This window comes from Phyllobates terribilis, unplaced genomic scaffold, assembly GCF_046119375.1.
Source record: "Phyllobates terribilis strain yellow unplaced genomic scaffold, ASM4611937v1 Scaffold_142__1_contigs__length_4687701, whole genome shotgun sequence".
Lineage (NCBI taxonomy): Eukaryota > Metazoa > Chordata > Amphibia > Anura > Dendrobatidae > Phyllobates > Phyllobates terribilis.
Window position 1 is genome coordinate 2,948,058 of NW_027362902.1, and position 20,258 is coordinate 2,968,315.

Sequence of the window (20,258 nt, forward strand, 5' to 3'; positions counted from 1 at the left end):
GCAGGGGTCGCCATTCTTTTTAAAGGGAATGTTTTTATTGACTCTATTCAAGAGGTTTTACCAGGTAGAATTTTATTAGTAAAAGCTTTTATTGATGGTTTTAAATGGCAATTTTTAAACTTTTATGGAGCCACAGATAAGCAAGAAAGAGCTGATATGTTGAATATGTTACCCTTATTTATTAATGATTCTGTCCCTCTTATTTTATCAGGAGATTTTAATTGCATTTTAGGTGGAGAAAAAAGGTTCTCAAGCTCCACAAGTAGGAATTATGATAAAACGTCTTTTATGTTAAAAAATGTCATACAAGATTTTAATTTAACAGATGTTTTTAAGGAGTGTAATAAAGACTTGCCTGCAGAGGAATGGGTAACCTGGAGCAACGTGAATTGTAGCTCCAGGATTGATTTTATTTTCTGCTCTAAAAATGTATTGCCTTTTAAATGTGAGCTTTTATCTAATGTTTTTTCTGATCACAAACTTTTATCCTTTTATGTGAAATGTAATGATTTTAAGAAAAAAGGAAAAGGTACCTGGAAGTTAAACATTTCTCTTTTAGAAGACCCCCAAGTTTTATCTGATTTTACTGAATTTTATTTACATTTTAAAAGAATAAGAGACCCCCATATCCCTATAAGTAGGTGGTGGGAAAAGATGAAAAAGAACATAAGAGATTTTTTTATGAAGGTTGGGGTCCAGAAAGCTAAAGAGAAAAGAGAATTTTATTGGCAACTCAACACTAGATTGGAGACCTTATATAAATTGAAGAGCCATGAGATTGAAGTAGATAAAGAAATTAGTGACTTAAAAAGTGAAATTCAGCATACCTTAGAACAGAGAGGTAAAGAGTTAATTTTCCATGCAAAGGTCCAACATGTTGAAAATAATGAAACCTGTTCACGATATTTTTTTAAATGTATGGTGAAAAATCGTGTTTTTATTGAATCAATGGAAGGTAAACAAGACATAGAGGGTATTTTAGCTAAAGTGCATGAATTTTATTCCGAGCTTTTTAACACAAAATCTGTTGATGACCATTTTATGAAAAGTACTTTGGATGAAATTACAACTGTTTTAGACCCTGTCTCACAAGATGTTTTATTACAGAGTCTAACTGAAGATGAGATATCTGAGACCATAAGAAGCTTTAAGTCTGGTAAAGTACCGGGGCCTGATGGTATACCCATAGAGTTTTATAAGGTTTTTTATGATATTTTACAGGAGGATTTCTTTTATGTTTTTAGCGAGGTTTTTAATACAAAAACCCTACCGAACTCCTGGAAGAAAGGTGAGGTCTCCCTTATATACAAAAAGGAAGACAAAACGCAACTAAGACATTGGAGACCTATCACCCTTCTAAATTGTGATTACAAAATAATGGCAAAAATTTGTGCAAATAGACTTAAAAAGGTAATAGGTAACATAATCCACCCAAACCAAGTGTGTGGCATACCAGGAAGGAGTGTTTGGGAAAATTTGAATCTAATCAAAGATGTAATAGATGACACAAAGTCGAGGGGAAGTAAGCTGGCGGTCCTGTCTCTCGACTTTGAAAAAGCATTTGATAGAGTGTCACACCAATTCCTTTTTAATGTTTTAGCTAAAATGGGTATACCAGAAGGTTTTTTATGCTCTCTCAAAGCATTTTATCATGGTTGCACTAGTAAGGTTTTAGTAAATGGTTTTAAGACAAGTGATGTGTTTTTAAATTCTGGTGTAAAACAAGGTTGCCCTCTGTCCCCCTTGTTATTTATTTGTGCCCTTGAACCCCTACTCAGTGTCTTAAGGAGAGACAAGCAAATCCGAGGCGTCCATTTGCCAGGTGGGGGAGGGTTAGAAGCAAAAGTTACTGGATATATGGATGATGTAGCCATAACATGTAAAGATGCCCTGTCTATCCGGAAAACACTACGGCAAGTGGAATACTTCTGTGGTGGATCTGGTTTTAAAGTAAATTTTAACAAAAGCTGTATTTTAAATGTGGGGAATATGATTTTAAATGATGTACCGGTTCCTGAATGTGACTCTGTAAAGATTCTAGGTGTGATTTTTAACGAAACAAACAAAGGTAAAGAAAGCTGGGATCTTGTGGCACAAAAGGTAAATCAAAAACTATGTATGTGGAGGTTGAGGAAATTAACAATGGAAGGGAAGGTACTAGTTATAAAAATGGTAATTGTGCCTTTGTTATTGTACTTAAGTTTGGTGTTTCCCCCACCCACACATACCTTTACGAAAATAATCAAAGCTTGTTTCACTTTTTTCTGGAGCTCCAAGATGGAGAAATTGAAAAGAGAGTTAGTGGTCAAGCCTAAAGAGAAAGGCGGTAAAGATTTCCCCGATTTTAGAGCTTTTGTTTTAATAAGATTTTTTGTTTTATGTTTTAATGCACTGTCGAAAAATAGTTTATTGGTCATATTTTATCCGTTTTAACACAGGTTATTTTATGAAACGTCATGGATGGTTTGAAACAGTTTTAAGTTCCCCATATGCTCTTAATACACCAGAAAGCTATAAGATTTTAGGAACTATTGTAAACACGTATGACTTAAAAGGGAAAAGTGCAGAAGACTTAAGAGATAGCAAGATGATTTTAAATGGTTTCAAACAAAAGGAATCAATTGTACAGATTGGGAATTTTAATGATAATAAATGTACTGACATATGGAAAGTTATTAATGAACCCTATCTTTTTAATTCCCAGAAGGACCTGGCCTGGAGCTGTGTGCATGATTGTCTTCCATGTCGGGCATTCCAACACCGAAGAGGACTCGTGAGAACTGCCAGATGTCCAAGACAAAGATGCCTCGGAGATGAGACTGTTTTACATGTTTTATGGACTTGTCACTTTGCACGACAAACATGGACTACAATATTTCCTTTGCTTCAAAAAATGACAAACATTAAGGATCTTACTTTTGAAACTGTCTTATTTGGTCGTGTGGAGTGCCCCAACGCCAGCAAGAGGATCATCGCATGGAAGACAATCAGTACCATCAAAGAAGCTCTATGGAAGGCCAGGAACATCCTTCTTTTTAAACACGATGTTTTATCTGTGAAAGATGTTTTAGAGTTGGCTTTTAGTGAAATGTATATGTATTATTTATTGGATGAAAAGAGAAATGTAATTTTATCAAAACAATGGCTGGTAAAAAAATGGAACACAGCAATCTAAACACATTGTCTGTATTTTAATGTAATTTTACTGCCTTATTGAACTGAAATCAATTTATGTACGAATGCATTTTAAAATGTAATGATTTTATGTTCATATCTAATGTATTGTAATTAAGTTTTATCCAATAAACGGGTGTACCTATGTTTGGGTACATTCCAAGTCAAAAAAAAAAAAAAAAATCTGTTCTTATCAGTTTAATATCTGATACGTCCCCTATCTGGGGACCATATATTAAATGGATTTTTAGAACAGGGAGATGGAAAAAGAGCTTGCTCTGTCCACTCCACGCATTGACCTGGTATTGCAGTATCTCCAGGACCGGTGCACCCCTTCTTTAATGCAGTTTCTAAAATCAGAAAGAATTGAATTCAATGTTTTTTGTTCATTTTGCTTGTTTGTCGGATTTTGGGATGGACTCTTTGGCTTTGCTTTTCTTCTCCTCATTGGATTTTTCATGTTCAAAGTTGCAGAAGCCAGATTACAAGCTCATTTTGGTTCAACTTCAGCAACTGTGCATTGCATTGCCATGTAATGTGATGCAATGCTATCTTTCTAGCTCTCCCTTTTTACTTCCTTTTGGATAAACAGACATATTAGGCAAGCATTTTGGAGCTTTCACCTAAATAACTACAGGTGGTGAGATAAGCTGCACAATATAATTGACCTTTCAGTATATTGTTGCACACACACCATCTATTTAGCAAATGCCCTTGTTATCAACAGCAGCCTTTTAAACTCACCTGAGCTAACAGGTATGTGCGCTGGTTACTCTGCTGCGCTTAAAATTTCTTTTTTGGTTTGCTACAATGCCTTTTCTGAAACGTTGTCTCCCTCTGCTGGAACACTGACTTCTTTCATTTAATGCCTGCAGACTATAAAAGAGAACCCAACCCAAAAAGTTTGGTTGATTAGTCTGTGGCATTCTGTTAAACTGTTGCTTATGGCGGTCTCTGTGAGCTTCTCAGCGACATTCAGCCAGCCAGGTATCCTGCCTGCAGTAGATGGAATGTGGCAATGGAACGCTGGCTGCGCGTGTCATAATAGGCTCTGAGCCTTTATATACCTGTGCACAGCAGCAGCCACCTTCAGTCTGCTGCTGGACAGCCAGCAGCAGCAGCAGCAGGAGAGGTATGTAATCAGGAGCCCTCCTGCTAAGGGTAGACAGCTGCTCGTTCCACCCCACCCCCCGCCTTAATTGGTTCTCCTCCCTTCCAACGGTGTTGAGGCGGGTGGGAACAGCAGGGGGTGAAGGTGCTGTGTTTAAAGAGGTGGAGTTATGCAGATCTAAAACGCGTGGATTGCAGCAGCAGCAAGCCGAAAAGTGCAGGCATGTAAGGGATCTAGAGGTTGACAACATGTCTTCTTAACGGGAGTCCAGGAGCTCATCTCCACAAATGGACTTTTCAGGATCCTTGGGTGGCTCCGTAGTTAGAAACCAATTCTGGTTATCGCTTCTCGGCCTTTTGGCTAAGATCAAGTGTAGTATCTGTTCTTATCAGTTTAATATCTGATACGTCCCCTATCTGGGGACCATATATTAAATGGATTTTTAGAACAGGGAGATGGAAAAAGAGCTTGCTCTGTCCACTCCACGCATTGACCTGGTATTGCAGTATCTCCAGGACCGGTGCACCCCTTCTTTAATGCAGTTTCTAAAATCAGAAAGAATTGAATTCAATGTTTTTTGTTCATTTTGCTTGTTTGTCGGATTTTGGGATGGACTCTTTGGCTTTGCTTTTCTTCTCCTCATTGGATTTTTCATGTTCAAAGTTGCAGAAGCCAGATTACAAGCTCATTTTGGTTCAACTTCAGCAACTGTGCATTGCATTGCCATGTAATGTGATGCAATGCTATCTTTCTAGCTCTCCCTTTTTACTTCCTTTTGGATAAACAGACATATTAGGCAAGCATTTTGGAGCTTTCACCTAAATAACTACAGGTGGTGAGATAAGCTGCACAATATAATTGACCTTTCAGTATATTGTTGCACACACACCATCTATTTAGCAAATGCCCTTGTTATCAACAGCAGCCTTTTAAACTCACCTGAGCTAACAGGTATGTGCGCTGGTTACTCTGCTGCGCTTAAAATTTCTTTTTTGGTTTGCTACAATGCCTTTTCTGAAACGTTGTCTCCCTCTGCTGGAACACTGACTTCTTTCATTTAATGCCTGCAGACTATAAAAGAGAAACCAACCCAAAAAGTTTGGTTGATTAGTCTGTGGCATTCTGTTAAACTGTTGCTTATGGCGGTCTCTGTGAGCTTCTCAGCGACATTCAGCCAGCCAGGTATCCTGCCTGCAGTAGATGGAATGTGGCAATGGAACGCTGGCTGCGCGTGTCATAATAGGCTCTGAGCCTTTATATACCTGTGCACAGCAGCAGCCACCTTCAGTCTGCTGCTGGACAGCCAGCAGCAGCAGCAGCAGGAGAGGTATGTAATCAGGAGCCCTCCTGCTAAGGGTAGACAGCTGCTCGTTCCACCCCACCCCCCGCCTTAATTGGTTCTCCTCCCTTCCAACGGTGTTGAGGCGGGTGGGAACAGCAGGGGGTGAAGGTGCTGTGTTTAAAGAGGTGGAGTTATGCAGATCTAAAACGCGTGGATTGCAGCAGCAGCAAGCCGAAAAGTGCAGGCATGTAAGGGATCTAGAGGTTGACAACATGTCTTCTTAACGGGAGTCCAGGAGCTCATCTCCACAAATGGACTTTTCAGGATCCTTGGGTGGCTCCGTAGTTTGAAACCAATTCTGGTTATCGCTTCTCGGCCTTTTGGCTAAGATCAAGTGTAGTATCTGTTCTTATCAGTTTAATATCTGATACGTCCCCTATCTGGGGACCATATATTAAATGGATTTTTAGAACAGGGAGATGGAAAAAGAGCTTGCTCTGTCCACTCCACGCATTGACCTGGTATTGCAGTATCTCCAGGACCGGTGCACCCCTTCTTTAATGCAGTTTCTAAAATCAGAAAGAATTGAATTCAATGTTTTTTGTTCATTTTGCTTGTTTGTCGGATTTTGGGATGGACTCTTTGGCTTTGCTTTTCTTCTCCTCATTGGATTTTTCATGTTCAAAGTTGCAGAAGCCAGATTACAAGCTCATTTTGGTTCAACTTCAGCAACTGTGCATTGCATTGCCATGTAATGTGATGCAATGCTATCTTTCTAGCTCTCCCTTTTTACTTCCTTTTGGATAAACAGACATATTAGGCAAGCATTTTGGAGCTTTCACCTAAATAACTACAGGTGGTGAGATAAGCTGCACAATATAATTGACCTTTCAGTATATTGTTGCACACACACCATCTATTTAGCAAATGCCCTTGTTATCAACAGCAGCCTTTTAAACTCACCTGAGCTAACAGGTATGTGCGCTGGTTACTCTGCTGCGCTTAAAATTTCTTTTTTGGTTTGCTACAATGCCTTTTCTGAAACGTTGTCTCCCTCTGCTGGAACACTGACTTCTTTCATTTAATGCCTGCAGACTATAAAAGAGAACCCAACCCAAAAAGTTTGGTTGATTAGTCTGTGGCATTCTGTTAAACTGTTGCTTATGGCGGTCTCTGTGAGCTTCTCAGCGACATTCAGCCAGCCAGGTATCCTGCCTGCAGTAGATGGAATGTGGCAATGGAACGCTGGCTGCGCGTGTCATAATAGGCTCTGAGCCTTTATATACCTGTGCACAGCAGCAGCCACCTTCAGTCTGCTGCTGGACAGCCAGCAGCAGCAGCAGGAGAGGTATGTAATCAGGAGCCCTCCTGCTAAGGGTAGACAGCTGCTCGTTCCACCCCACCCCCCGCCTTAATTGGTTCTCCTCCCTTCCAACGGTGTTGAGGCGGGTGGGAACAGCAGGGGGTGAAGGTGCTGTGTTTAAAGAGGTGGAGTTATGCAGATCTAAAACGCGTGGATTGCAGCAGCAGCAAGCCGAAAAGTGCAGGCATGTAAGGGATCTAGAGGTTGACAACATGTCTTCTTAACGGGAGTCCAGGAGCTCATCTCCACAAATGGACTTTTCAGGATCCTTGGGTGGCTCCGTAGTTTGAAACCAATTCTGGTTATCGCTTCTCGGCCTTTTGGCTAAGATCAAGTGTAGTATCTGTTCTTATCAGTTTAATATCTGATACGTCCCCTATCTGGGGACCATATATTAAATGGATTTTTAGAACAGGGAGATGGAAAAAGAGCTTGCTCTGTCCACTCCACGCATTGACCTGGTATTGCAGTATCTCCAGGACCGGTGCACCCCTTCTTTAATGCAGTTTCTAAAATCAGAAAGAATTGAATTCAATGTTTTTTGTTCATTTTGCTTGTTTGTCGGATTTTGGGATGGACTCTTTGGCTTTGCTTTTCTTCTCCTCATTGGATTTTTCATGTTCAAAGTTGCAGAAGCCAGATTACAAGCTCATTTTGGTTCAACTTCAGCAACTGTGCATTGCATTGCCATGTAATGTGATGCAATGCTATCTTTCTAGCTCTCCCTTTTTACTTCCTTTTGGATAAACAGACATATTAGGCAAGCATTTTGGAGCTTTCACCTAAATAACTACAGGTGGTGAGATAAGCTGCACAATATAATTGACCTTTCAGTATATTGTTGCACACACACCATCTATTTAGCAAATGCCCTTGTTATCAACAGCAGCCTTTTAAACTCACCTGAGCTAACAGGTATGTGCGCTGGTTACTCTGCTGCGCTTAAAATTTCTTTTTTGGTTTGCTACAATGCCTTTTCTGAAACGTTGTCTCCCTCTGCTGGAACACTGACTTCTTTCATTTAATGCCTGCAGACTATAAAAGAGAACCCAACCCAAAAAGTTTGGTTGATTAGTCTGTGGCATTCTGTTAAACTGTTGCTTATGGCGGTCTCTGTGAGCTTCTCAGCGACATTCAGCCAGCCAGGTATCCTGCCTGCAGTAGATGGAATGTGGCAATGGAACGCTGGCTGCGCGTGTCATAATAGGCTCTGAGCCTTTATATACCTGTGCACAGCAGCAGCCACCTTCAGTCTGCTGCTGGACAGCCAGCAGCAGCAGCAGCAGGAGAGGTATGTAATCAGGAGCCCTCCTGCTAAGGGTAGACAGCTGCTCGTTCCACCCCACCCCCCGCCTTAATTGGTTCTCCTCCCTTCCAACGGTGTTGAGGCGGGTGGGAACAGCAGGGGGTGAAGGTGCTGTGTTTAAAGAGGTGGAGTTATGCAGATCTAAAACGCGTGGATTGCAGCAGCAGCAAGCCGAAAAGTGCAGGCATGTAAGGGATCTAGAGGTTGACAACATGTCTTCTTAACGGGAGTCCAGGAGCTCATCTCCACAAATGGACTTTTCAGGATCCTTGGGTGGCTCCGTAGTTTGAAACCAATTCTGGTTATCGCTTCTCGGCCTTTTGGCTAAGATCAAGTGTAGTATCTGTTCTTATCAGTTTAATATCTGATACGTCCCCTATCTGGGGACCATATATTAAATGGATTTTTAGAACAGGGAGATGGAAAAAGAGCTTGCTCTGTCCACTCCACGCATTGACCTGGTATTGCAGTATCTCCAGGACCGGTGCACCCTGTAACATACCTGGCGGCGTCCTTGCATAGTGGTCCATCTCCCACTGTGCAAGAGCGCGCACTTGATCTCCTGTCCAGAATGTCTCTCTGGCTTCCCTTCATGCTGTCTGTTTGTGTCTGTTTCTGCTGCTTAAGGGCGGCGCCCGATCACTTCCTGCTTTTTGTACCTGCTGTGGGTCACACCCCTTGTGCGTCCTCAGCCTATTGCTGTCTGTCACCTGGTATATAGCTCTGCTGCTCCCATCTATCCCTGCCTGAGCATAGTGTTTCATTCAGTGTGTGCTTGCACTCTGAAGGTGCCAGGTCCCGTTCTGTGTTCTCTTGTCTGCCTATCCTGGAGGCTGTATTTCCAGGCCTGTCTGAACACGCTCCTAGCCTGTTCCTCCTGCCTTCTAGGGGCCGATTACCTAGACCCGTTCCTGTATCTTGTCTGACCTGTCTGAACACGCTCCTAGCCTGTTTCTCCTGCCTTCTAGGGGCCGATTACCTAGACCTGCTCCTGTATCTTGTCTGTCCTGTCTGAACACGCACCTTGCCTGTTCGTCCTGCCTCTCTGGGGGCCGTATTCCCAGACCCGCTCCTGTATTCCGCTGCAGTGTCGGTCTCCTCCGTACACTCAGTTCCAGTCTGAACTCTCTCCTATCCTTTACCTGTTTCGCCTCTATGTCCGTTCCCTTCCTTTTTCTGCAGAGTCTGAACTCGTACCTAACTCCTGCTTGTTGTCTCTGTACTCCCGTTTGTGAGTTTGTGGTCCACTCGCTACTTCTCTGCTAGTACCCTGTGGGTGTCTGGCTCTGCCTTTCCCTTCCTGTCTGTTCCGTGTGAACAGAGCCCTGTCCCCCCTACTCAGCCTAGCCTGCTCTGACTCCTTTGCTCACCGCTCCGGTGGTTCTAGCCTGCTCTGACTCCTTTGCTCACCGCTCCGGCGGTTCTAGTCTGCTCTGACTCCTTTGCTTACCGCTCCGGCGGTTCTAGCCTGCCCTGCTTCTGCCCACTGCTCCGGCAGTCCTGTCCTGCCCTGCTTCTGCCCGCTGCTCCGGCAGTTCTGTCCTGCCCTGCTTCTGCCCGCTGCTCCGGCAGTCCTGTCCTGCCCTGCTTCTGCCCGCTGCTCCGGCAGTCCTGTCCTGCCCTGCTTCTGCCCGCTGCTCCGGCAGTCCTGTCCTGCCCTGCTTCTGCCCGCTGCTCCGGCAGTCCTGTCCTGCCCTGCTTCTGCCCGCTGCTCCGGCAGTCCTGTCCTGCCCTGCTTCTGCCCGCTGCTCCGGCAGTCCTGTCCTGCCCTGCTTCTGCCCGCTGCTCCGGCAGTCCTGTCCTGCCCTGCTTCTGCCCGCTGCTCCGGCAGTCCTGTCCTGCCCTGCTTCTGCCCGCTGCTCCGGCAGTCCTGTCCTGCCCTGCTTGTGCCCGCTGCTCCGGCAGCCCCGTCCTGCTCTGTTCTTGCCCACCGCTTCGGGCGTTCCCTCTCTGCTGTGGTTGTCTACCGCATCTGCGGTTCTGTGACCCAGTCTGTACTGGGTCTTAACCTTTCTGTGCTCCAGCCCGTCCTTTCGGCCAGTACCTCCCTGCCTGCATACTCGCCTGTATCCACCCATCTGCATACCTGCCGTGTTGGTTATATCCACCAGTCTGTGCCAGCCTAACCTGCCTGTTCCTGAGTCCCAGTGTGTACTGGGTCCTATCCCGCCTGTGTTCCTACCTGCTAGTGCCTCCCTGTCTGCACTCTAGCTGTGCTTGCCTGTACCCCTCTACCTGTATTGTTCCTGAGTCCCAGTGTGTACTGGGTCCTATCCCGCCTGTGTTCCTACCTGCTAGTGCCTCCCTGTCTGCACTCTAGCTGCGCTTGCCTTTACCCGCCTGCCTGCATACCAGTCGTGCCTGCCTATACCCTCCAGTCTGTGCGCCAGCCTAACCAGCCTGATCCAGTAATCCCTGTGTGGGTCAACCCCCGTGTCCGGAGTTTGACCTGGAGTAGCACCTGGTCCATCTGCCCGGTTTCTCCCTGGTGCACTGGCGTCGTATGCCGTCGTGCCATCTTGGTCGGATCGGCCAGATACTTAGTCACGCCCCTCCAGGCACTCTCCGGTTCATGGTCCAGTGGAATCACTACAATCACACGCACACGCCGCTCAGCCCGGGCGTGTGCATAACAGCATGCTCAGGCCATGGTTCCCATTGAGCCCCACGGCCTTCGCTCTCTGAGAAGTTTTCCAGCGAATACATGCATTAAAATAAATAAATAAATATTTTTTTTTTCCTTTAGCTGAGTTCCAGGCGAATTACGCACCCGTCCAGATGGATCTATCTGCTCTCGTTCCCGCGGATCCGCTACGTTATTATGGGGATCCTAGACAAAGTCGTGCATTTGTGGAGCAATGCATGCTACACTTCAAGTTCTACCCTCTATGTTTTCCCACCGATCGGGTTAAGGTGGCATTCATTATGTCTTACCTGGCGGGTGATGCCTTGGAATGGATCAACCCCCTATATGAAACACAGGATCCGATCCTCCTGGACCTAATGGCCTTCCTGGTGGCCTTTCTAATGGTCTTCGATGATCCTAACCCGGAGGCTCCTGCTGAAGCTTCACTTCCCAATATCCCGGAGCAGCCCCAATGGGTAATGTGTGTGGGTAGCGCAATAGTCCTCCAGCCCAATGAGACTACTGCCCACCCAGAATCCTCACAGGGTGACTACGCTTTCCGGAATACTTCTCCCAACCTCAAGAGGCAGTCCAGACGTGCTAGACGTAGAGGCAAGCCGTCACGCCAGGGTCTGTCCTCCCTGAGACCTCCTGACCCCAACCTTGAAGTCCCTACTGAAGCTTCATCTCCCTGTATCCCGGAGAAGCCCCAACGGGTAATGTGCGTGGGTAGTGCACCAGTTCTCCTGCCCGAAGAGACTTCTGCCCATCCAGACTCCACACAGGAGAACTTCCTGCACCCGGCATCAGATGCTTCACCCACTTTAACCGGTGTGCATGTCCAAGGATGCTCCAAAGCTGTGGTTACCTCAGAGTCTGTGCACCTCTACTACCTGGCGGAGGACCCCCTGTTGCCTCCTGAATCCTCCGGGATACCACTCGATGACAAATGGAGAGAGAATTCTCTACACCCGGTACTCAATACTTTGTCCGCTTCGTCCTGTGAGCCTGACAATGGGTACCCCAAAGTGGTAGTTACCCCCGAGTCTCTACACCCCTCCGACCAGGCGGAGGACCTCCAGTTGTCTCCTGAACCCTTCGGGGTGCTACCTGGTAGCGAAAGGACAGAGACTCTCCTATACTCTGTACCTGATACCTCGCTCGCTTCGTCCAGTGAGTCCAACCTAGTGTACTCCGAAGCAGAGGTTACTCCCGAGTCTCTACACCCCTCCGACCAGGCGGAGGACCTCCAGTTGTCTCCTGAACCCTTCGGGGTGCTACCTGGTAGCGAAAGGACAGAGACTCTCCTATACTCTGTACCTGATACCTCGCTCGCTTCGTCCAGTGAGTCCAACCTAGTGTACTCTGAAGCAGTGGTTACTCCCGAGTCTCTACACTCCTCTGACCAGGCGGAGGACCTCCAGTTGTCTCCAGAACCCTTCGGGGTGCCACCTGGTGGTAAATGGACAGAGACTTTCCTATATCCTGGATCTGATACCTCGCTTGCTTCGTCCAGTGAGTCCGACCTAGTGTACTCTGAAGCAGAGGTTACCCGTGAGTCTCCACACCCCTCTGACCAGGCGGAGGACCGCCAGTTGTCTCCAGAACCCTTCGGGGTGCCACCTGGTGGAGAATTGCCAGAGACTTTCCTATACTCGGTACCCGATACCTCGCCTGCTTCGTCCAGTGAGTCCGACCTAGTGTACTCTGAAGCAGATGTTTTCTCTGAGCCTCTGCACTCTTCTGACCCGGCGGAGGACCTCCAGTTGTTTCCTGAATCCTCCGGGGTACCACCAGAAAACAAAGAGACAGTGACTTTTCCTCATTATGTACCTGATAACCCGTCTATTTCTTCCTGTGAGCTTGACAAGATGTACCTCGAAGCAGAGATTACCCCCAAGTCTCTGTCCCCCTCCAACCCGGTGGAGGACTTCCAGTTGTCTCCTGTACCCTCTGGGGTGCCACCTGAAAATATGTGGAGAGAGACTTCCTTGTGTGCTGTTCCTGGTACTCCACCCGTTTCGTCTGTTGCTAAGGGTGGCTGGATGGGAGGTAGCATCCTAGCTACCCAGAGGAGACCAGTTTTTCCGGTGGACAGGGGAAGTGATCTCTTCGAAGTGAAGAATTGGCCCTCGAATTCCCTGCGGAAGATTCTGGCAGGCCTGAAGAAGAGGGGGCGTAAGGGGGGGGGTACTGTAACATACCTGGCGGCGTCCTTGCATAGTGGTCCATCTCCCACTGTGCAAGAGCGCGCACTTGATCTCCTGTCCAGAATGTCTCTCTGGCTTCCCTCCATGCTGTCTGTTTGTGTCTGTTTCTGCTGCTTAAGGGCGGCGCCCGATCACTTCCTGCTTTTTGTACCTGCTGTGGGTCACACCCCTTGTGCGTCCTCAGCCTATTGCTGTCTGTCACCTGGTATATAGCTCTGCTGCTCCCATCTATCCCTGCCTGAGCATAGTGTTTCATTCAGTGTGTGCTTGCACTCTGAAGGTGCCAGGTCCCGTTCTGTGTTCTCTTGTCTGCCTATCCTGGAGTCTGTATTTCCAGGCCTGTCTGAACACGCTCCTAGCCTGTTCCTCCTGCCTTCTAGGGGCCGATTACCTAGACCCGTTCCTGTATCTTGTCTGACCTGTCTGAACACGCTCCTAGCCTGTTCCTCCTGCCTTCTAGGGGCCGATTACCTAGACCTGCTCCTGTATCTTGTCTGTCCTGTCTGAACACGCACCTTGCCTGTTCGTCCTGCCTCTCTGGGGGCCGTATTCCCAGACCCGCTCCTGTATTCCGCTGCAGTGTCGGTCTCCTCCGTACACTCAGTTCCAGTCTGAACTCTCTCCTATCCTTTACCTGTTTCGCCTCTATGTCCGTTCCCTTCCTTTTTCTGCAGAGTCTGAACTCGTACCTAACTCCTGCTTGTTGTCTCTGTACTCCCGTTTGTGAGTTTGTGGTCCACTCGCTACTTCTCTGCTAGTACCCTGTGGGTGTCTGGCTCTGCCTTTCCCTTCCTGTCTGTTCCGTGTGAACACAGCCCTGTCCCCCCTACTCAGCCTAGCCTGCTCTGACTCCTTTGCTCACCGCTCCGGTGGTTCTAGCCTGCTCTGACTCCTTTGCTCACCGCTCCGGCGGTTCTAGTCTGCTCTGACTCCTTTGCTTACCGCTCCGGCGGTTCTAGCCTGCCCTGCTTCTGCCCACTGCTCCGGCAGTCCTGTCCTGCCCTGCTTCTGCCCGCTGCTCTGGCAGTTCTGTCCTGCCCTGCTTCTGCCCGCTGCTCCGGCAGTCCTGTCCTGCCCTGCTTCTGCCCGCTGCTCCGGCAGTCCTGTCCTGCCCTGCTTCTGCCCGCTGCTCCGGCAGTCCTGTCCTGCCCTGCTTCTGCCCGCTGCTCCGGCAGTCCTGTCCTGCCCTGCTTCTGCCCGCTGCTCCGGCAGTCCTGTCCTGCCCTGCTTCTGCCCGCTGCTCCGGCAGTCCTGTCCTGCCCTGCTTCTGCCCGCTGCTCCGGCAGTCCTGTCCTGCCCTGCTTCTGCCCGCTGCTCCGGCAGTCCTGTCCTGCCCTGCTTCTGCCCGCTGCTCCGGCAGTCCTGTCCTGCCCTGCTTCTGCCCGCTGCTCCGGCAGTCCTGTCCTGCCCTGCTTGTGCCCGCTGCTCCGGCAGCCCCGTCCTGCTCTGTTCTTGCCCACCGCTTCGGGCGTTCCCTCTCTGCTGTGGTTGTCTACCGCATCTGCGGTTCTGTGACCCAGTCTGTACTGGGTCTTAACCTTTCTGTGCTCCAGCCCGTCCTTTCGGCCAGTACCTCCCTGCCTGCATACTCGCCTGTATCCACCCATCTGCATACCTGCCGTGTTTGCTTATATCCACCAGTCTGTGCCAGCCTAACCTGCCTGTTCCTGAGTCCCAGTGTGTACTGGGTCCTATCCCGCCTGTGTTCCTACCTGCTAGTGCCTCCCTGTCTGCACTCTAGCTGTGCTTGCCTGTACCCCTCCACCTGTATTGTTCCTGAGTCCCAGTGTGTACTGGGTCCTATCCCGCCTGTGTTCCTACCTGCTAGTGCCTCCCTGTCTGCACTCTAGCTGCGCTTGCCTTTACCCGCCTGCCTGCATACCAGTCGTGCCTGCCTATACCCTCCAGTCTGTGCGCCAGCCTAACCAGCCTGATCCAGTAATCCCTGTGTGGGTCAACCCCCGTGTCCGGAGTTTGACCTGGAGTAGCACCTGGTCCCTCTGCCCGGTTTCTCCCTGGTGCACTGGCGTCGTATGCCGTCGTGCCATCTTGGTCGGATCGGCCAGATACTTAGTCACGCCCCTCCAGGCACTCTCCGGTTCATGGTCCAGTGGAATCACTACAATCACACGCACACGCCGCTCAGCCCGGGCGTGTGCATAACACACCCCTTCTTTAATGCAGTTTCTAAAATCAGAAAGAATTGAATTCAATGTTTTTTGTTCATTTTGCTTGTTTGTCGGATTTTGGGATGGACTCTTTGGCTTTGCTTTTCTTCTCCTCATTGGATTTTTCATGTTCAAAGTTGCAGAAGCCAGATTACAAGCTCATTTTGGTTCAACTTCAGCAACTGTGCATTGCATTGCCATGTAATGTGATGCAATGCTATCTTTCTAGCTCTCCCTTTTTACTTCCTTTTGGATAAACAGACATATTAGGCAAGCATTTTGGAGCTTTCACCTAAATAACTACAGGTGGTGAGATAAGCTGCACAATATAATTGACCTTTCAGTATATTGTTGCACACACACCATCTATTTAGCAAATGCCCTTGTTATCAACAGCAGCCTTTTAAACTCACCTGAGCTAACAGGTATGTGCGCTGGTTACTCTGCTGCGCTTAAAATTTCTTTTTTGGTTTGCTACAATGCCTTTTCTGAAACGTTGTCTCCCTCTGCTGGAACACTGACTTCTTTCATTTAATGCCTGCAGACTATAAAAGAGAACCCAACCCAAAAAGTTTGGTTGATTAGTCTGTGGCATTCTGTTAAACTGTTGCTTATGGCGGTCTCTGTGAGCTTCTCAGCGACATTCAGCCAGCCAGGTATCCTGCCTGCAGTAGATGGAATGTGGCAATGGAACGCTGGCTGCGCGTGTCATAATAGGCTCTGAGCCTTTATATACCTGTGCACAGCAGCAGCCACCTTCAGTCTGCTGCTGGACAGCCAGCAGCAGCAGCAGCAGGAGAGGTATGTAATCAGGAGCCCTCCTGCTTAGGGTAGACAGCTGCTCGTTCCACCCCACCCCCCGCCTTAATTGGTTCTCCTCCCTTCCAACGGTGTTGAGGCGGGTGGGAACAGCAGGGGGTGAAGGTGCTGTGTTTAAAGAGGTGGAGTTATGCAGATCTAAAACGCGTGGATTGCAGCAGCAGCAAGCCGAAAAGTGCAGGCATGTAAGGGATCTAGAGGTTGACAACATGTCTTCTTAACGGGAGTCCAGGAGCTCATCTCCACAAATGGACTTTTCAGGATCCTTGGGTGGCTCCGTAGTTTGAAACCAATTCTGGTTATCGCTTCTCGGCCTTTTGGCTAAGATCAAGTGTAGTATCTGTTCTTATCAGTTTAATATCTGATACGTCCCCTATCTGGGGACCATATATTAAATGGATTTTTAGAACAGGGAGATGGAAAAAGAGCTTGCTCTGTCCACTCCACGCATTGACCTGGTATTGCAGTATCTCCAGGACCGGTGCACCCCTTCTTTAATGCAGTTTCTAAAATCAGAAAGAATTGAATTCAATGTTTTTTGTTCATTTTGCTTGTTTGTCGGATTTTGGGATGGACTCTTTGGCTTTGCTTTTCTTCTCCTCATTGGATTTTTCATGTTCAAAGTTGCAGAAGCCAGATTACAAGCTCATTTTGGTTCAACTTCAGCAACTGTGCATTGCATTGCCATGTAATGTGATGCAATGCTATCTTTCTAGCTCTCCCTTTTTACTTCCTTTTGGATAAACAGACATATTAGGCAAGCATTTTGGAGCTTTCACCTAAATAACTACAGGTGGTGAGATAAGCTGCACAATATAATTGACCTTTCAGTATATTGTTGCACACACACCATCTATTTAGCAAATGCCCTTGTTATCAACAGCAGCCTTTTAAACTCACCTGAGCTAACAGGTATGTGCGCTGGTTACTCTGCTGCGCTTAAAATTTCTTTTTTGGTTTGCTACAATGCCTTTTCTGAAACGTTGTCTCCCTCTGCTGGAACACTGACTTCTTTCATTTAATGCCTGCAGACTATAAAAGAGAACCCAACCCAAAAAGTTTGGTTGATTAGTCTGTGGCATTCTGTTAAACTGTTGCTTATGGCGGTCTCTGTGAGCTTCTCAGCGACATTCAGCCAGCCAGGTATCCTGCCTGCAGTAGATGGAATGTGGCAATGGAACGCTGGCTGCGCGTGTCATAATAGGCTCTGAGCCTTTATATACCTGTGCACAGCAGCAGCCACCTTCAGTCTGCTGCTGGACAGCCAGCAGCAGCAGCAGCAGGAGAGGTATGTAATCAGGAGCCCTCCTGCTAAGGGTAGACAGCTGCTCGTTCCACCCCACCCCCCGCCTTAATTGGTTCTCCTCCCTTCCAACGGTGTTGAGGCGGGTGGGAACAGCAGGGGGTGAAGGTGCTGTGTTTAAAGAGGTGGAGTTATGCAGATCTAAAACGCGTGGATTGCAGCAGCAGCAAGCCGAAAAGTGCAGGCATGTAAGGGATCTAGAGGTTGACAACATGTCTTCTTAACGGGAGTCCAGGAGCTCATCTCCACAAATGGACTTTTCAGGATCCTTGGGTGGCTCCGTAGTTTGAAACCAATTCTGGTTATCGCTTCTCGGCCTTTTGGCTAAGATCAAGTGTAGTATCTGTTCTTATCAGTTTAATATCTGATACGTCCCCTATCTGGGGACCATATATTAAATGGATTTTTAGAACAGGGAGATGGAAAAAGAGCTTGCTCTGTCCACTCCACGCATTGACCTGGTATTGCAGTATCTCCAGGACCGGTGCACCCCTTCTTTAATGCAGTTTCTAAAATCAGAAAGAATTGAATTCAATGTTTTTTGTTCATTTTGCTTGTTTGTCGGATTTTGGGATGGACTCTTTGGCTTTGCTTTTCTTCTCCTCATTGGATTTTTCATGTTCAAAGTTGCAGAAGCCAGATTACAAGCTCATTTTGGTTCAACTTCAGCAACTGTGCATTGCATTGCCATGTAATGTGATGCAATGCTATCTTTCTAGCTCTCCCTTTTTACTTCCTTTTGGATAAACAGACATATTAGGCAAGCATTTTGGAGCTTTCACCTAAATAACTACAGGTGGTGAGATAAGCTGCACAATATAATTGACCTTTCAGTATATTGTTGCACACACACCATCTATTTAGCAAATGCCCTTGTTATCAACAGCAGCCTTTTAAACTCACCTGAGCTAACAGGTATGTGCGCTGGTTACTCTGCTGCGCTTAAAATTTCTTTTTTGGTTTGCTACAATGCCTTTTCTGAAACGTTGTCTCCCTCTGCTGGAACACTGACTTCTTTCATTTAATGCCTGCAGACTATAAAAGAGAACCCAACCCAAAAAGTTTGGTTGATTAGTCTGTGGCATTCTGTTAAACTGTTGCTTATGGCGGTCTCTGTGAGCTTCTCAGCGACATTCAGCCAGCCAGGTATCCTGCCTGCAGTAGATGGAATGTGGCAATGGAACGCTGGCTGCGCGTGTCATAATAGGCTCTGAGCCTTTATATACCTGTGCACAGCAGCAGCCACCTTCAGTCTGCTGCTGGACAGCCAGCAGCAGCAGCAGCAGGAGAGGTATGTAATCAGGAGCCCTCCTGCTAAGGGTAGACAGCTGCTCGTTCCACCCCACCCCCCGCCTTAATTGGTTCTCCTCCCTTCTAACGGTGTTGAGGCGGGTGGGAACAGCAGGGGGTGAAGGTGCTGTGTTTAAAGAGGTGGAGTTATGCAGATCTAAAACGCGTGGATTGCAGCAGCAGCAAGCCGAAAAGTGCAGGCATGTAAGGGATCTAGAGGTTGACAACATGTCTTCTTAACGGGAGTCCAGGAGCTCATCTCCACAAATGGACTTTTCAGGATCCTTGGGTGGCTCCGTAGTTTGAAACCAATTCTGGTTATCGCTTCTCGGCCTTTTGGCTAAGATCAAGTGTAGTATCTGTTCTTATCAGTTTAATATCTGATACGTCCCCTATCTGGGGACCATATATTAAATGGATTTTTAGAACAGGGAGATGGAAAAAGAGCTTGCTCTGTCCACTCCACGCATTGACCTGGTGTTGCAGTATCTCCAGGACCGGTGCACCCCTTCTTTAATGCAGTTTCTAAAATCAGAAAGAATTGAATTCAATGTTTTTTGTTCATTTTGCTTGTTTGTCGGATTTTGGGATGGACTCTTTGGCTTTGCTTTTCTTCTCCTCATTGGATTTTTCATGTTCAAAGTTGCAGAAGCCAGATTACAAGCTCATTTTGGTTCAACTTCAGCAACTGTGCATTGCATTGCCATGTAATGTGATGCAATGCTATCTTTCTAGCTCTCCCTTTTTACTTCCTTTTGGATAAACAGACATATTAGGCAAGCATTTTGGAGCTTTCACCTAAATAACTACAGGTGGTGAGATAAGCTGCACAATATAATTGACCTTTCAGTATATTGTTGCACACACACCATCTATTTAGCAAATGCCCTTGTTATCAACAGCAGCCTTTTAAACTCACCTGAGCTAACAGGTATGTGCGCTGGTTACTCTGCTGCGCTTAAAATTTCTTTTTTGGTTTGCTACAATGCCTTTTCTGAAACGTTGTCTCCCTCTGCTGGAACACTGACTTCTTTCATTTAATGCCTGCAGACTATAAAAGAGAACCCAACCCAAAAAGTTTGGTTGATTAGTCTGTGGCATTCTGTTAAACTGTTGCTTATGGCGGTCTCTGTGAGCTTCTCAGCGACATTCAGCCAGCCAGGTATCCTGCCTGCAGTAGATGGAATGTGGCAATGGAACGCTGGCTGCGCGTGTCATAATAGGCTCTGAGCCTTTATATACCTGTGCACAGCAGCAGCCACCTTCAGTCTGCTGCTGGACAGCCAGCAGCAGCAGCAGCAGGAGAGGTATGTAATCAGGAGCCCTCCTGCTAAGGGTAGACAGCTGCTCGTTCCACCCCACCCCCCGCCTTAATTGGTTCTCCTCCCTTCCAACGGTGTTGAGGCGGGTGGGAACAGCAGGGGGTGAAGGTGCTGTGCTTAAAGAGGTGGAGTTATGCAGATCTAAAACGCGTGGATTGCAGCAGCAGCAAGCCGAAAAGTGCAGGCATGTAAGGGATCTAGAGGTTGACAACATGTCTTCTTAACGGGAGTCCAGGAGCTCATCTCCACAAATGGACTTTTCAGGATCCTTGGGTGGCTCCGTA

The 20,258-nt window shown here is 47.3% G+C and overlaps 8 non-coding genes across 8 annotated transcripts; all 8 read left to right on the forward strand.

Moving 5' to 3' along the window:
- The first annotated feature begins 3,314 nt into the window (after positions 1-3,314).
- LOC141206303 (U2 spliceosomal RNA) lies at positions 3,315-3,510 on the forward strand. Its single transcript, XR_012276940.1, has one exon. It is a non-coding gene; the product is annotated as a U2 spliceosomal RNA (small nuclear RNA).
- A 1,115-nt stretch (positions 3,511-4,625) lies between these two features.
- LOC141205934 (U2 spliceosomal RNA) lies at positions 4,626-4,816 on the forward strand. Its single transcript, XR_012276606.1, has one exon. It is a non-coding gene; the product is annotated as a U2 spliceosomal RNA (small nuclear RNA).
- Positions 4,817-5,931: 1,115 nt separating this feature from the next.
- Positions 5,932-6,122, forward strand: LOC141205935 (U2 spliceosomal RNA). Its single transcript, XR_012276607.1, has one exon. It is a non-coding gene; the product is annotated as a U2 spliceosomal RNA (small nuclear RNA).
- A 1,112-nt stretch (positions 6,123-7,234) lies between these two features.
- LOC141205936 (U2 spliceosomal RNA) lies at positions 7,235-7,425 on the forward strand. The gene has a single exon (XR_012276608.1). It is a non-coding gene; the product is annotated as a U2 spliceosomal RNA (small nuclear RNA).
- A 1,115-nt stretch (positions 7,426-8,540) lies between these two features.
- Positions 8,541-8,731, forward strand: LOC141206024 (U2 spliceosomal RNA). Its single transcript, XR_012276692.1, has one exon. It is a non-coding gene; the product is annotated as a U2 spliceosomal RNA (small nuclear RNA).
- Positions 8,732-16,360: 7,629 nt separating this feature from the next.
- LOC141205937 (U2 spliceosomal RNA) lies at positions 16,361-16,551 on the forward strand. Its single transcript, XR_012276609.1, has one exon. It is a non-coding gene; the product is annotated as a U2 spliceosomal RNA (small nuclear RNA).
- Positions 16,552-17,666: 1,115 nt separating this feature from the next.
- LOC141205939 (U2 spliceosomal RNA) lies at positions 17,667-17,857 on the forward strand. The gene has a single exon (XR_012276610.1). It is a non-coding gene; the product is annotated as a U2 spliceosomal RNA (small nuclear RNA).
- Positions 17,858-18,972: 1,115 nt separating this feature from the next.
- LOC141206009 (U2 spliceosomal RNA) lies at positions 18,973-19,163 on the forward strand. Its single transcript, XR_012276678.1, has one exon. It is a non-coding gene; the product is annotated as a U2 spliceosomal RNA (small nuclear RNA).
- Positions 19,164-20,258: the final 1,095 nt, after the last annotated feature.